At 37.8% G+C, this 17,352-nt stretch overlaps 1 protein-coding gene across 2 annotated transcripts in view; it reads right to left on the bottom strand.

The window, feature by feature from the left end:
* atf7ip (activating transcription factor 7 interacting protein) overlaps window positions 1–13,486 on the bottom strand; it is a 34,129-nt gene extending 20,643 nt beyond the window's left edge. The window contains exon 1 of one of the 2 annotated variants that reach the window (XM_032562358.1): window positions 12,850–13,486. The gene's annotated coding sequence lies outside the window, so the exon portion shown is untranslated. Of the gene's footprint in view, window positions 1–12,839 lie in introns of both variants that reach the window. The other variant, XM_032562359.1, reaches the window with a different exon arrangement.
* Window positions 13,487–17,352: the final 3,866 nt, after the last annotated feature.

The following is a 17,352-nucleotide window of genomic DNA, read 5'->3' on the forward strand; positions in this document are numbered from 1 at the left end:
TTGTTTCTCGATCACAACTTATGAACACGTGACTCAGTCCACTGTTAAACCTGACTGGCCTATAGCCGTCAGGTTTAACAGACCGTGTCAGTCAGGCTGTTCACTTTGTGCCAGACTAACATGTAAAAGGACACTCCGCCTCAATCTGACAATCTGAACAAATCAGCATGTTTAGAAAACACAAGCATTATGACTGATTTTAAACTGTTTAATAGATGTATAGATGTATATGTTTAGAATCAATCCGTTATGACTAATTATTTGGAATTTGTACTCAAATATTTCTTGAAAGGAGGATAATTCACATACAGGTGCAACTCAGTCAATTAGAATATCTACGAAAGGTTTGTGGATTTCTGTAATTCAATTCAAACAGACTTTTACTGTAATCTCTCGTTCAGATGTGACTTAATACAAGCAATGTAAAGTGTAACCCGTATCTTGGATGTATCTGCATGTGGTGACACCACCTGGAGTCTGGACATTGTCAATATCCCCTAAACTTTTGAATATGACAAAATCCACTTAAGATGCTGCTGCATCTGTTTTTTGTGTACTTTTTTAATAACTACACTTTTTTTCTTCCACTAAACTTTCTATAATTATGCTTGGATGCAGCCCTTGCTCTAGCTTACCACATTTGTGGATGATATCAACCTTCTTCCCCATGATTGTGTAAGTCATAACAGGGCATTTCTGAAATAAAGTTATTTTAATTGTAATATTACAATTCCCCAAGAAATACAATGGCGTTTTTTTTAATCAACTGTAAGGCGTCGTCAAAATTACCAGATCTAAACACCTAAAATATATCACTCACTGTGTGATGAATTCATGTAAAACTTTCACTTTTGATGTCAACTGCTACCTTATTGAGATACACCTGAATAATCTTCTGGTGTCTGAAAGAGAGTCATTTCCAAAAACAAGTTTTTTGTGCTATCACAGAATACCAATTTGAACTCAAATGCCTTAATTTGAGCAAGAATAAAGTCGGTTTGCAACTGCAGATCAAACACTGTATACAGAAGTCGTAATCTAATCACGTCAGGTAAAAATTACTACCCAACCAGTTTTATTTTACGCTCTCCCATAGGATCAGGCATTTTATTTGTGCTGCAAACTCAAAGACAGGAAACATGGAGGGAGAATGCAGCAGATTATTTTTTCCTTTTTGTGACATTCCCTTGCGTGCATCCGTTTGTGTCTTTCTCTATGTACCTCGGAGCGCTTTTGTAGCGAAATATACTTAAATGAAATTTTCTCTAATATTACTGAAATATTTATTAGTTATTTTGGGGTAAAAAATGTTACTAAACATTTGTCGACCACTTGACTGATTTCCGTTTCATCTTATAAGATCTAAATAAGTAAATTACAGATTAATTATAATGACCATTTCTGACAAAGTATTAAAATAACATGATTAAACTGCAAAGCAGCAGTCTAAAACCACTGCTCCCTAGCCTACTACTGCCCAAGTATTGTACGCGTGATTTGCTCTTGTTGTGCAAAAGCGAAGAGCAGCAACAGCAGGCTAAAAGGAAAAAGGGGAAGAAAACTAGGAGGGGGAGGGCAGAGCCAGAAGGTTCCATGTGAATCAAGCATGCACATGGTGATTATTCTTTAGCCATGCGCTACAAAGAGAGGTTTGTATCATAGCTCAAAAAAGGCCACATATGTTAATCAAAAGAAACATCTTGATGCAAAATAAGGTTAGCCTTGGCTTCCTTACGGTATATAAACAAACAAAATTCTTAGTTGACAGCTGAACTAATAAATCTTACCGCTGTGTTTCTAGCTCTGAAAGTAGCCTATCACACCTAGAACAATCTCTGAATGTGTCCACAGTCTAAGTCACACTGATTGATGAGAACTAAAGCTAGGACTACACAGTCAGAGCCTAAGTCCACAGCCAGACACACAGCGCCAACACCCATCCCCCACACCTGCAGTCTGCTCCTCGCTGGAGGTTTACTGCCAAGCATGGACTACACCATTTCAACAGAAGGGTGTTCTTACAGCTGAGAGACAGACCTGTAGAGGGGTCTCACAAATTGACAGCTGTTTAAACAAACTACACTGTAATTAAAATTCAACCAGCCTGAGTCTAGGATGAATTTATTCCCAGTAAATTACAGGTCTCTTAAACTGGTAGACATTCTACCCCTTAGCCTTGAAATGGTAGCTCGTTCGCCCTGAGCTGTTGGATGAAATTTTAATTAAGTCTCTGTCGCTAAAAATCTGCTATATTTCTGTCTATTCTGCTTAAAGTTTGTCACGTCAAAGTTATGTTTTCCCTATAAAAATAAATCCAATATTCCATGCTGCCTTTTCTCCTTCTGCATGAAACACACACGGACCTTTTCTCTGTGAAAAGCATGCCAACACCTTCTGATTTAAACTAAATGCATTAGTTTAAAATGTTAGCCTCAGCTACATGCTTCCCAGCCTCCATTTCTAGTTTGATGGATTGCTTGCAGTGGATGCTTGTAACAGAAAATGGCTGCCGCTGCTGAGAGGGTTTCCGTTACGGTGACTATAGAAGCACAAGCCTGCGTATGGCCGTCTCTTGTTCATCCAAACCTTCCTTCTCCTGACAGTCATTTTTCTAAATCAGATCAACTTGCCAATTTTATTTTGATTACTTTTCCCCCCTATTTATTAACTTATATTTAGAACAGGTGGCATACATTTAGGGAAATTTGCATTATACGCAATGTCCAAAGATCAATTGGACATTGATCCAAAATGTAAATGTACTTTTTTCATTGTCTGTAATCTTTCATGAAATGGTGCACATCAACGTACAGACATGTTAGACCTAGTTACAAGACTAAAACCTGATGCAGACGATGTACATGACACATTATCTCACAATGTGTCATGCATATAACACTCGTCTGAAACAACTATAGCGCTAATCCAAAACAACAGAAAAGAAAAATTATGACATTTTGTTTTTATCCACTAGTAGGTTTAACACTGCAATGTTGAAACATCCTGATGTGAAACATCTATTGCCAAATTGCTGTGCTATGCTGATGATACTTTGTTGATACTACACTAATGTACCTCTTGCTTTGTGTGGAAACAAAGAGTAAATGTTTTTCTACAATTGTCTTGAGTCAAGACTAGACTGAGCTTTTCTCTGGTTTAATGACACCGAATGCTTGGACTGTGCCACCACTAATAACTTTTCACTTTTGTGCAAAGTTACCATTAAAAGGACAAGATTTTAACTAAAAACATGCCTACTTAGAAACAGTACCTTTTCATAGAAAATTATGTTCCAATTTTAAGCTTAGTTAGGGTCTGAAACAGCAGTGCACACCAGAACTGATAGAGCCTGGTATCTACATTTTTTGGGGGGTTTATATTGGATGGTTGTGCACCTCAAAAGAGAGAGCAGGAAGCTTTGATTTCACAATCATTAGAAGACAAACTAAACTCTGGAAGCTGCATCTGTTTTAAAACTATGTAGTTCCAATTATTTGATGTGAAAGTCGTACGTCTTTGTAGATTGTTCAAGCTTATCCTACCAGTATTGTGACTCAGCAGTTCCAAGAAGATGCAACAAACTACAAATCTCTCTAAACCCGTTCTCTCTTCTTTTTCGTTGGGTTACCCATCACAAATATACTTGAACTTTTTTCACATTGAGGTTTAGCTTAAGAAGCGTCGTTTCCCCCCTCAGCAGGCTGAATGCATTCCAGATAAAGGCCAGCTTCAACATGTGCATGAAATACAAGTAAGAGATAAGCTATCTCATTTTTATCTGTACAAATCACATGCTCTTCCAACATTTCTTCACTATCGATTAGCCTCTTCTTCTTTTGAGGCCCTTCTGGGTTGGTTGTATTAGTCCTTTTATTATAAAGAATTTGTCTCGAATTGATATTTTTCAAGATTTTAGTTTGCACTGCTTTCTTGTTCTCTTGCCAGCTAAGTTTGGTTCTATAAAAGCAGTTATTTGTTCTTATTTTTGATAGATTTTGCATATATAAATTACATAAGTTATGTTATTCATGACAAATCGTTTAACCAACAAAAAAACTCTATGAAATATATACACGGATTCGTAAATGGAACAAATGTGCAAGTGCTTTATACCTGCAGGAAATTTATTTCTGCAGATACTGTTCTAACCCCAATATTGACTATACAAAGTGATTGGGTTATTGCGAGTCTCACAAAATCCTGCAGTAGGCTTTTGAAGAAAAACTCACCATCCAATGTAACATTGTTACAATAAACACCACAAAATTTCTAGGTAAACGTATAAACCCACATTGCCCATCCCTATTTCTGACACCTTCCCACGCTACAGTCATGTGTGAAATGACTGGAGTAAAATGTAAGGTCAAAGCTGTGGGTAATGGATGTAGTCTCAGAGTCTAGTTGATTGAGCGTGTGTTAGATGGAAGGTAGGGGAAGCTCAGTCTATGCAATTTTTCACTCTGACCATCGAGGATCTGGCCGCACCTCTGATTTTGAAATGCTGACTTAAAGAACAAGAGGCACACATTGTTGCAGAACTTGACTGGTTACTGTGAAAGAAACAAGACAAATTTGTGTTTTTAACCAAAAGAGCTCTATACATTGTTTTTTTGCCATTTCACACATCTGCAGATTTTTGTTTGCAATTTCAAAACAAACGGATACAAACGGGGCCGCCTGTCACAGTCCAACTCGTCTTGCACACTGAACACAATGCATCTTTACGTAGACTCCTTTTTATCTTTTGGGTACACTTTGGCATCTGATGTCAAAGCATAGGGTAAAATTACGGCAACCAAAAATATCTATCAGAAGGTGGTGATTTATTTTGTTTGGAAACAAGATCACAAAGACATCGTCTTTGCTGTTTGCAATCTGGCTCTGTATGGCTAATGTCTACAGTTGCAAACTTTTCAAGTTTATATTTTCTAATCTTCATCTAACCTCTACAAGAAATTTGTCTGGTTCAAATCAGTAAATAACACGGGTTTTTTTTTCTTGGAGTACATTTGAGTTCTATGGTATTATTGCAAATATTCATAAACAAGTAGCCAGTTCAAATTCAATGAAAATTTGCTGTATGTGAAATGGCCAGGTCAATCCTTGAGCAGGAAACTGAACTCCACATTGCTTCTGACCTTCTTGTATCGGCTAAAAATGACTAATGGCATACTTTAGCAAATCTGCAAATACAAAGACTGAGTGTAAGGGTCATCAATGAACAACTATTGCCATCATTATTTGGTGTAACACAAACTGTCTATTTTTCTACAGACAATGACTTTGGATAGTATTTCAGAAATCATTTGGAGATTTTAACATTGTATTTTAAAAAAAGCCAAAAACTGAACAAGTAACAGTCCCGCAAAATAGTTAATGTTTCTTTAGCGCTTTGTTTGACTTTGCTGATGTCCACATCATATTTGTTATGATGTTGCTATGAAATTCCAAATGGATTGTTTGCATTGCATTGACCATTGGATATATTTCTGTTAGGAGTGCACCGATTTGTCGGTGGCGATTTCGTTAATTTTTGGAGATCGGTGATTGGACGATTTTTACATATGAAGCCAATCTTATCCACCAATGTTAACAATCTCGGCAAAAGTCTAAAAGTCAACCACTGTGCTTTTTTTTATCCCGTGAGAGAGGTTTGACTGACAAACCGGCCGACCAGGTCATGTCTGCACAATTAAAGTTAACAATAGTCACCCCATTGTTACCAATTCAGCACTTTCTTGATATATTGAGCAACATTTCAGACAAAAAAATGGTATCGGCCAAAACTGGAATCGGTAAGTTAGGCTTTTTAAAAGATTGGTAATCGGCGATCAGCCAGAAAACTGCATTCAGTGCACCCCTAATTTTTGTATACTATAATAGTGATGTCCAAATCTGATCCCAAGTAAGAGTTGGAGCTTCTATCAAGGCTTTGTAAATTAGTGTTTGAGTACCTTGTCCATTTCAGAAAATCCTGTCTATGCTTGATATACATGTTTCTTACCAACTAAAATGTCTTAAGAAATAGGGGATGAAGTCAACCCAACAATGTTAGACCCCTGATCCTCGATGGTAAATAGTCACAACTCAGTGACCTCTATGGGCTGTTGTGGAACAAGTTGGCAGTACAATTCAAAGCAGTCAGCATCTGATGTAGCAGGAGTCCATCGCAGCAAACAAAGTAGAAGTACCACATGATCTTCCATTGTCCATCTGATCAGCATTAGGGCTGTATAATTATATCGATTCTGCAATATTTATCGATTTTTCATCCGCGAGTATCAATACATTAAACCAGAGGGGTCCATACGCTTATCCCGTCTTTTTAACATGTCTGGGTTGTGACGTGTAGGAGCAAGACTCCGCCTCCTCCAGTCTCACTTTCAGCTTGTGCTTAAAGTGCACATTATAAACTACACACCAGTTTTTAAGTTGTGTTAATAGGCCAAGTAAACCGGAGCTTTGCTAAAATAAGTTAACCATATTTTTGAATGTCAGAGAAATGTCAAAAACTGGCTTTTCCGGTTATGTGAAATGGAATGACATAAAAAACGAAATGCAACATTAGATTCCTTTATTTTTGGAAATCTGAAATCTTCAATAAATAACGATGGGCTGTATTTTGTTGCTAAGAAACGAAGTAAAGTTGCGCAAGTAACCGTGAAAGAGAAGCGGAACGGAGTAGTGGCGCAAACAGAGTAGCGGCAAAAGAAGAAGATCGGGAAATTAATGCTAAGTTTGGATATCGGAGCAACTATGGCATCCACTTCGTAATTTGTTTTTAGCTTAGTGGTTTCTGTTCTGTATATAAAGAATTACCTGAAGAATGAACACGCAGCAGTAGGCCTGTCGCGATAAACGATAAATCGATTAGATAAATTAAAACTATCAACGTCATTTCAATTATCGGCATTATCGTCTCTCCCGACCTTTTTCTCTTTCTGTTGATGACACCGAATGAAAAAAGGCTCAACTCCGGTGCTCTCCACTGACTCCTCCCTTCCTCATTTCCTTAGTGTAAAGCCCAGCTCACACTACACGATCTTAGAGCTGGCGGCCGATTGTCGGCCCATTTTCAAAACCTGACAGACCACACAGCCGACAGAAATCCTAGGTATAACGGTTCGATCGGGTTCGTTCCTGCCGTGTGGTGTCCAACAATGGGCACAAAATAATGGCTACAAGTCCAGTGAACTAATTTTAAAACCAGGCATTAATCAATGCTTTACTACAATCTACCTGCAATGCATGTGGCTAGTGTCAGCGTAAAGTCCTGACTGAATGAAAATCATTAGAACCTATTTACGTCACGTTAACGAAGAACAGCTGAAAAGTTACCGGGTTTATCAACTGCGGTAGCAATTTCGCTCCAACTCCTCCCCTTGTCATTTCTATATTCTTTGCATGTTGAATAAACATTAATGTTGTTTCCACGTCGGCTGGACTTCGGGTTGCGCCGTGTCAGCTGTTTGGGATTCCCCGACGTAATTTCCCCTCAGAAAACACGGAGGAGAATCCTCGCTTTCTGATTGGCTACCTGTCACTTTCAACAGGCAGCGTTAACTCTCCCAGTCGGGGAAAACCCCTGATTTAGATCGGAGCGGCAACGAGGATCTATCGTAACACACCACACAATCTTAGAAAGACCAAAGGTCTAAGATTGTTGTATGGAGAAAAATAAGAGCAAAAAATCATGTAGTGTGAACTATTGCATCAGGTAGTCGATGTGCCCGTCTTCTCTATTTAAATCTAATTATTACTGAAGGGCAACATAATATACAGACTTCATAATCTGCCCTCTTTTGGTTGAATGCAGTATTTATTTCCACTTTGGCTTTATGTTGTTTAGTTTTTATCAAGTACATTTTTTGTTAATGGAGACTGAGAATCCATTTTGTTTTTGGTTGTTTTGTTTATTTAGTTTATCAGCTCCAGTGTTAAATATTCTTTTGAAAATAAAGTGTATCTATCTTTGACAGGAAATCGCATGCATTATTACGTCATTTCCATTAAATCAGTGTAAAAAGGTCTTCAGACAATATTATCGTTTATCGCAATCATTTTTTGAGACAATTAATCGCTCAGCAAAATTTGCTATCGTGACAGGCCTACGCAGCAGGCAATGTCGCTCTGTTTTGAGCTGGAAAACGAAGAGGGGAAACCCGCAGCGGCAGCCTGGGCGCGGTGAGGATTGCCATGATGACGATGGCAGATTGAGATCGATCATTCTTATTAACAACTGACAAAGAGTATCAGAGACTGAGAGTTCAATGAGATCCTGGCAGTCTGAGAGGCACCTACTCAGAGATCCAGGCAGGGGAATGACGGCGCTGCGCAGGGGCAGGGAGTCGATCACTACGGGGTGAGGCAGAACCACTCCCCCAGCAGCTAGCAGTAAACAGCTTACAGCCACGGCTAACTCCGGGAACCAAGGTAGAAAAGCCTTCCCCTATAGTCCAAAAGACTTTTTTTACTCCAAAATGCATCCATAGTATGTCCAAAAGAAAAACGTAAGTTAAGTCATTTGCATATTGAGAATCTACTGAGGCTGATAATCTCCCCACTCAGCTCCTGGATACTTTGAGTTTTATGTCAAATCCACATGTATTAAATGACAGAAACAAATTTAGTCACTGCATCTTTGATTAATTTTGTCCAGCTGTAGACTGTTAGACTCTGTCCAATCAGAGTCAGGTATTGTGTAGTTGGTGCTTTTAATCAGTTTTCAGTTAATTAAATCCAAGTCTATGGAACACAAAATGTAACTAAAATCACACTGTCCTTCTAAAATCTTGCAAAAAATCGTAAAAGTGCATCAAATCATATTGAATTGTATTGTTTGCCAAATATCGTGATATACAGTTCAGACCAAAAGTTTGGACACACTTTCTCATTGAACTCAATGAGAAAGTGTGTCCAAACTTTTGGTCTGTATTGAGTACAGACTAAAAGTTTGGACACACAGTTGTGTCCAAACTTTTGGTCTGTACTGTATATCATATTGTGATCAGAATATCGTATCATGAGATTATTGTATTACTACATCCCTAATCAGCATAGTAGTTCACTGTATACAACAAATTCTTAAAGAAAAAAAAACATGTAAATGGATATATCACTGCCTATATCCATGTACATGATTGCAAAACTGTACTATAGGCTGGGGATTTTGTTGATCTAAAACAGTAGTCATTAAAATTGCCTCCTAGTTTTCACCTTTGGCTCTTCATGCAGGTAATTAATTTAAAGCAGTGGGAGATATGCTAACTATCTTAATGTTAATTGCAAAAAGAAGATCTTAAAGATAACTCCATTCTTTGTCTTTGTTTTAAAATCTTATTAAATCCTGTTTCACACCAACTTCTCCTTTGCACACTGTGTGACGTCTCCTCTGCTCCAAATGTAAACAAAAGATGACTGTTTATGGCAGAAATACAGGAAAATCCTTGAGGACAAAATTCAAGCATATCCATAGCGTTGCTTTTATAAACCTAAAAGTTATATTCAATTGAGATGGTATCAGAAAATGCCTAATCTTAAATTTCTTGGGGTAGCTGTAGCTTACTCGCCAAGAGTAGCCTGCCAAAAGGAGATTGTAAGTTTGATTCAAACTACCTTGTCCCAAATAGCCGACGTGTCTTTGGGTGTGGCATTGAACCCCTAAATTTTATATCGATTTGTGTGTGACAAATGTGGCTTGTAGTAGTTGGTAAGTTTAGGCCCTTGTCTAACGGATCTGGTTTTCATTAAAACCGTAACATTTTTGTTGCGATTCAGCCGCTAATTTACACATTACCAATGTTTACAGTCTCTTATCACCGACACTTTCTGAAACTTTTTGGGAATACCCCCCGCAGAGGTATGAAGTACCCTACAGGTGTGAAAGCCCACATGGGCCGACCACACTGCTCCAGGATTTCTTCTTTTTTTTCTTTCTTTCTTCTTTTTAACCCCTCCAGGGGGTCTTTTGTGGGCTCTAGTGTCCCTTATATGAAAGTAGGCTGACAGGAGAGGGGTAAGGGGAGGGGGGAAGACAAATATTGTCGGGTCCGGGAGTCGAACCCGCGACAGCCACGTCGAGGACTCAAGGCCTCCAAACATGGGTCGCGCTATCCCCTACGTCACGCCCCACCAGGATTTCTTCTATGCAATCACGGCGAGTACTGTGTGTACTACTTGAAAGGGCAGTAATGTGTCATTTTACAGCACAATCAAGTAACTATGTTCACTTCAATTATTATAAAAATGCTATGCATATGAAACATAACTTAAAAGAAATTTGACTTTGTAATTGGTCTCTGTCTTTCTAAGAAGCTACTACTTTTTCCGACACTCCACCTTCAACATGTCATCACAAAATGTTTCTCTATTAGGCCATTTACAACCCATCCTAGGAGTGTTGGACTAAGAAGTAGTTTGTTTGCTACTGCCACTAGTCTGGTGGAAATGAGTGGCAAGTATCCTGAGGCGGGAGCTCAGCTAGAGACTGCAGCTCAGTGGAGGAGCATTGTGTAAATAGGCGGAGTTTTGTGAGAGCAAGTGTTTAGGCCTGAAAATACCAGACGGCAGTCTTATGTAAACAAACTTTTAGATAACGTCTAGAAAAGTGTTACGTAAATGAAGTCCTTCTAAAATATTGGGGGATAGGTAAGAACAGCTCTCTGAGGTCCACACACACACACACTGATTTGTCCATCTAATACATCACTGAAATACAAAGCAAGCCAACAATATTACTTCTTACCATAACGTATTATGAAGGCCATAGAATACATAGTCTAAGCATTACAACACATATTTCATTAAAGCTAAGAAACACACTGTAAGACTTTATGAACTGAAAATAATACACTCCTTGATAATTATCAGTGTTATATAATAAATACCTACAAATGATCAAATAAATGTTTATACACTAATATTTTGATTTCCCTCTAAATAGCAAAGGTTTTCTTCTCGATTCATTCTTATTTGGCAGTTGAATACAGCTAACTTCAAAAACTGTTCAATTGTAGAAAATCTATGATTAATGGTATTAAAAGAGAGGCTAAATGAATCTGACAAACTAAGAAATACTAACTCCTTCATGGACGTTTTTGAAAAATGTAGGTGGTGCCTTTAAAGACTGCTCCCACCTCCGCAGGGTAAAAAACTGCAATGAATTACAAGTGCACCATGTGAGCACTGCAACAGAGGTGTGGGGGAGGTGAAACAAGAAACGGGGCTGTACCATTTTCCAAAAGGTGAAACAACATCTGAAATAGACCAATTTAGATTAAGTTTAGACCAGTTTCAAGTACCAAAACTATGACGAAGGAGTTCAATTGTGAGAACTGAACTGTTCTCAATTTTACTGTGATTCAATAGCTTTGTTAATAACATGCTTCTGTTGTTCCCTTGGGAAGCATGTACTCATTCATTTGTACATTAGTTCAACTAAAACTGAAAAAAAAAATCATTCTAACTTCATAAGGAAACACTATATTAAAAGCAAAAAACTGCTTACCTCTAGTTTTACCATAGAGATTAGGCCACACCCACTTTTCAAGGCAATGTGCTTCATGGAAAATTACTGGCCTGTACCACTTCAGGCCAAAAGGGGACCTTGACAACATACAGTGAGGCATGCCATTTCCTCTTATATTTTAGTCATATTTGTTTTTTTGCCACATGAAGATATTCATGTGTATTAAGTTTTACTTTGGGTACAAAGAGGGAAAAAAAGGGGCAACCTTAAAAAACCATTCCAGAAACGTATTGACAGATGGAAATAATGGGACAAAAAATCTTATTTTTATAACTCCTTAGTTTTTTTTTAATTCAAGTATATGGAGAAAATCCATGGACACAAATCTCTCCTGTGTGTCTCTTCACTCAACTGTAACTTGTGCTGTGAGCTGGTTGGGGTTGCTGCTTGTTTTAGCATCAGCACAACATACCCGCCATGCTGACTTGTTAGGGGTGGGTCTTTAAATATTTCACAAAGACACAATTATATCAGAGACAACAAATGTTTACAGTTAACACTGTAAGTATTTAAACCAGAGAATCCATCAATAATATTCTTCTCTGCATGCTAATCTCAGATAAAAAGCATAAACTAGCATGTTATAATGTTTCAAAAAGTAACAGAAACCTAAATCAAGCCATAACCTGAATTGACATCAGAGTTAGACATGTAAACACCAAATAGCACAAATATTAAACAAGTAAACCCCTACAGTCAGATACAGCAAAGACACTCAAACACAAGTGCCGTTATAAGAACAGAAGAAACTAGAGTGACTAGTGTCAGTTGCTAGGACAACTGGTCAGCTGAAATTTTTTGAATAGGCTCCGCCCACAAATATATCCACTTTGACAATATTTTTAAAAAGAACCAGCTTCCTTGGTTATGACATTACAAATAAAAAGTACGATTTTTCATTGCAAAATTCAACATTTGAGGAAAGTTGCAAAACGGAATTTGTGGAACTCATAGCTGTTTTTCGCTAAAGCTAGGAGCAATGCTAAACTGCACTGTAAAAAGTCTTTATGACACAGCAAATATATTTAAAAACAAAACATTAAATAATAATAACAATAAAAGTGCAAATAATAAAACCATGTTTTAATATATATTTAAGTTTTTAGCTATTGTGATCAGTGTTAGCTTACATTTCTTATTACCGCTAGCTGCTAATGACAACTTCTACAGATCATTCTTTAAATGGTTAGCCAAAAAATATTTTCTTATTGACTGTAAATTCAAACAGGAAAAAAACAAAGCCTCTTGACTTTAAAAATAATAAAAAATAAAAAAATAAAAAAAAAAGTGAGGCTTGATTAGCATGCAGTACCTCCACTCACCGACTCGTCTTGTTGTCCAGTGGTGTCGAGTTATTTTCAGTTTGGACTTCGATGTGTCCGCTTCTCTGCAGAACGGTGCAGACAGGATGTAGTGTGGATGGAGCTGCAGGACACCGGTTTCTACATGCACAAGGTAAATAAAGCCGCAGCTCTATGTTGTGCTGTAGTCGGCACACTCCACTCCGACTCTTTGCTTCTCTTGGAGGAAAAAAAAAAATAGACTCCTCCTCCTTTCGCACAAACGACTCAAAAAAACAAAAAAAAAAACCAACGGCTGCGTTGTGACGTCAGTTGTCGGTGGCGGGAGCGGGGGGTTGGTCGGCAACGCCGGAAAGTCGTCCGCGTCGATCAGCCGTCGCGACCTGATTTTTTTCCTCCTTTTTAATCTCCTCTTTGTAGTCTTTCTATACCGTCGGAGATCCCAAAGCTGGTACCTAAAACCGGAAAGGTACGTATGAAGAAGCTCCTCGACGTCACGGGTACGGTTCCTAGAAGTTGATCCGCCAGGACTCGGCAGCAGCAACCTCAGCCTGGAGCAACCCAGCTGCAGTATGGTAGAAACAGCCACACAGAGCAGACTTCTGCTAGGACAAACTGCAGAGGAGCTGCATATTAGCACGGAGAGGGAGGGGTGTGTGATTTGTCCACGACAAAGAAAAACGGTTCAGGGGGAGGGATTAAACCGAGGGGGAGGGATTTAAACAAAGGAGGAGGAGCTAGTCCAGCAACAGCCTCAGAAATGTTCTAAAACTAACTTTCACCACACCTGTGATATAATTAGGTTTCAGGTCCTACATGACAGTACTATGACTGTGATTCATTAGTCTTGTATGTTCATGTTCCCAATATCTGAATCAGTGTGGTTGAGCTTCGCTTATTCAGAATTGTTGTTACTCAAAACTGTGCCTTAAATGACACGATACATATAAAGCACATATACATGTACATATACAGCCTAATTTTTATGTAAGCAGAGTACTAAATCTAAAATTGTGGAGAAAATGTGTTGGTACCTTTTTTTCAGCTGAATAAGCAGATGATTGAGTCCTTACTCTGAGCTCATGGGAGGCCACAGAAAAGCAAGACCACAAGAAAAAAAAATTAGTCAAAACCTTTAAAATGTCAGATCTGTCGTGTTTGTGCTGCAAGAGATTGTTTCTTGCTATCTATCATGGCACAGTTACACATGTCAGCCATTTTGTTGACTCACTAACACAAAGAAGTACTGCAGTACCACAAAAGCCCAGCAGAGGGTAGACAGTGAAGATTCTCTGATCACAAGCATTAAAAAAATATCTGTCTTTGCTTACCCTAAGTAGTCCAGACATCTGCACTTACTTTAGTCTGATTTAGCTATTACTTTTTTTTTATATGTTCATGCATTAGCCATGAGCAGTAAAGAGTCTCTGCTCTCAATGACCAATGCTTTTTTTCCTCAATCACATTCATGCAGACCAGCTCAGACAAGATCTGAGGTGCAAGCCTGATAAGGCAAAAGCTTTCTAAACCCACAAAGCTCCAAAGTCACCTGCATACGTCAAGAAATCCAGCCAGGTTGTGCTGCAACATATTGCTTTTAAAGTTACAGAAAGCTCCATATCTTGCCATGTGCAACATTTTTACAGTGCAGCAAGGTCAATAATGTTGAGGTAACTTTTCCTACGGATTACACGCTTGGCTCTGTTCTCGTTACTAACTTAAGCACTTGTTACTTGTTCATGCTTAATTGGACAAAAAATGATAGCAAAAATCCAAACTTCCTGTTGTACATTTAACCTGATGAAATCGTTTTGCTCAGCTGACAGTGCCTGGCTGATTGAATGTTTTCAATGCTTACATTATTTTTGCTGTATTTTATCTACAGCGATGTAAATTTTGTCCTGTTTTTTTTATTAACTTCTGCTTTTATAGGTATATAAAAAATATATAAAATGAACAATCATTACATTTTTAACCACCGGGGGGCGCTAGAGCACACATAAGGCAGCTGATTGAATGTCAGTGCTCAGGAAGAAGCGGACATTATCAATGCTTCAATGTTGCGAGTGTAACAGCAAACAATTACAATATTGTACTGTTGCAAAAGTTTGGACACCCCTAAACCATGTACATTGTTTTTCACATTTCTGGTGGAAGGAGTAGGAAAAATAAAATTAAGAACACATTTTTTTTTCAAAATGATGCCTTCAGTATCATATTTATACATTTATTACCATATTTAATAATGTGCGAAGGCAGGATGTTTGTAACCCAGAATTTGGTCAAATTTAATGAGATCCCAGTACTAGCTATGTTGTCTATGCAACCATGGCACATTTTTCCATCCCATATACCTTCGGTGTTACCAGTCATTGAGTCCAGTTTAGACTGAATTTATTGGTAGGTAGGTATTATTTGTTTGTAAAAGGGCTTGATCATCTCCAGATTTCCTCCAAAGACTCAAGAAATTCAGAAATCACAGGTAAGTTCTTTGTTGACATTTTTATGAATGACAAACATCTAGTTTTATAACGCTATAAATTTTAAAATCTTTAGCATAGCACATTTCAAAAAATGAAATTTCAGTCTTTTTAGGGAAATAACTACCTCTGCTTAACTTTATATCCACATTCAGTAACTAATTCACTCTTGAAGTTTGAATGAGCCATTTTGGAATCAAAAAGTAAAGTCTGATGTTCACTGTGATTTTTATACCAATTAATTTCTTTAAAAATCGGTTGTAGGCCATTGCATGGTGTAGCAGTAGAGCAGACACCTCATATGCTAAGGATGTAGGTCTCGACGCAGCTATTTGATTCCTGACCTTTGCTGCATGTCTTCCTATCTTCTGTCTGTTCATTTCCTGTGTGGTGACTGTCAATAAAGGTCACTAGTGCCAAAAAAGTGTGTTGGGAGCTTGAATAAGTGATCTGTGCTAATTTAGCAGAACAGGCTTATCAGCAACTGGTTTAACAATCTTAGCAAACAATAAATGTCAGTATCAGAAATTTAATAGACCATATTTGTTGTGTGGATGCTACAACAGCTGTCATCTTTATCCTGCACATTATCCGTCCTAACCTTTTTTTACCATTGGAATCGAGAGCTTTAGTACCAGCACTAGCTAACTCATGAGTGTCCAGCTCCAGTCCTTGAGAGTCAATGGCCTACCAGTTTTCAATATCTCCCCCTTGGGAGATTGGGAGACCATTCAAATAGTCCAACAATCTTCTCAGCATTGAGAAACTGTTGGAGTTTATGTCGGCGCTGGAAAATTCTACAGAGGCCTGCTAACGAACCTTCATGTTTGTTAAACTAAGGAAAAGGAAAGAAAACTAAGGAAAGAACTAAAACATGCATTGGCTCTTGAAACTGTGGGTATCACTATGCTAACAGATTATTCACTGGGAGTCATTTTGTTTGACTAATGGTATTTATTTATTTATTTGACAAAACAACTTCCGTTTTGCTCTAACCTGACCCAAAAATGCCAGCTGATCTATTTTCTGACATTAGGACACCTTTGAAATTAAAATTGAATTTTTCAATTGTGGAGGCCAAGAAAAACTTTATGAAGAAGCAGAGAAAAGCACAGACGTAAGCTACACGTCTTCTATTAGTAATACAACAACAGCTTTTTATGTCACAAAATAGTGTAATAATCTTTTTACTGAGTTAATGCAGTGCAATGTTTGTTTAGGACATTTCCTCAAACGATTAGAAAAGACTCAATAAGTAATCCTCACTAAGTAAGATCTTTTTAGTTTTTCTGTCAGTGCTGGATATTTTTTCCTGTTGTTGTACTGTATTGTATAATGGAAAAGATATGTATCTAAAATCCAGAGGTTTTAGCAGTGAAAATCTCCCCTTGTTTTCATCTTACACCGCTTACACCTACAACAATATTTACATCTCGCATCTGATTCAAGGGACGGCCCCAAATAAAATGAATACGTAGGCCAGTCATTGTAATCACGTTTTCATTTTGTAAATGTATTACTGTGGCATAACACAAAGACAATAACTTGAGATGAAACCTGTCTTTAGAGACCACAAATATCCAGATGAACTAGTTATTCTGCTCATTACTTCTTTTAAAATCTTTTCCTAAAGGTTTTATCCAACAGGTTTGCAAGAATGACTATAAACTCATGAATTTTTGCAACAACACTACTAAAGTTTGGGTTGTCAACATAGCTTTGCACCAGAATGAGAAATACCTGTACCTCCTGACTGATGTGTCACGATTTTATAGCTGGAGGATTCAGGCAGACATGGATTCAAACAATAAAAGCATAAAATAGGCTTACAAGGGTATTTTTTTTAGTTCTGGCTGTTTAGATGTGATGACAGACAACAGTGTTATGTAGTATGCAATATTATGCGACTAATTCTGATTTAGTTAAAAAACGTTGAAGTAATGAAATACTGCGGTCCCTTTGCTTTCATCTTTTTTTCATGTGCCAGATACTAATGAATGATGGGCTATTATGCCACATAATTGTTTATCTTGTCTAGCATTAT

This window comes from Xiphophorus hellerii, chromosome 5, assembly GCF_003331165.1.
Source record: "Xiphophorus hellerii strain 12219 chromosome 5, Xiphophorus_hellerii-4.1, whole genome shotgun sequence".
NCBI classification, from domain to species: Eukaryota; Metazoa; Chordata; class Actinopteri; order Cyprinodontiformes; family Poeciliidae; genus Xiphophorus; species Xiphophorus hellerii.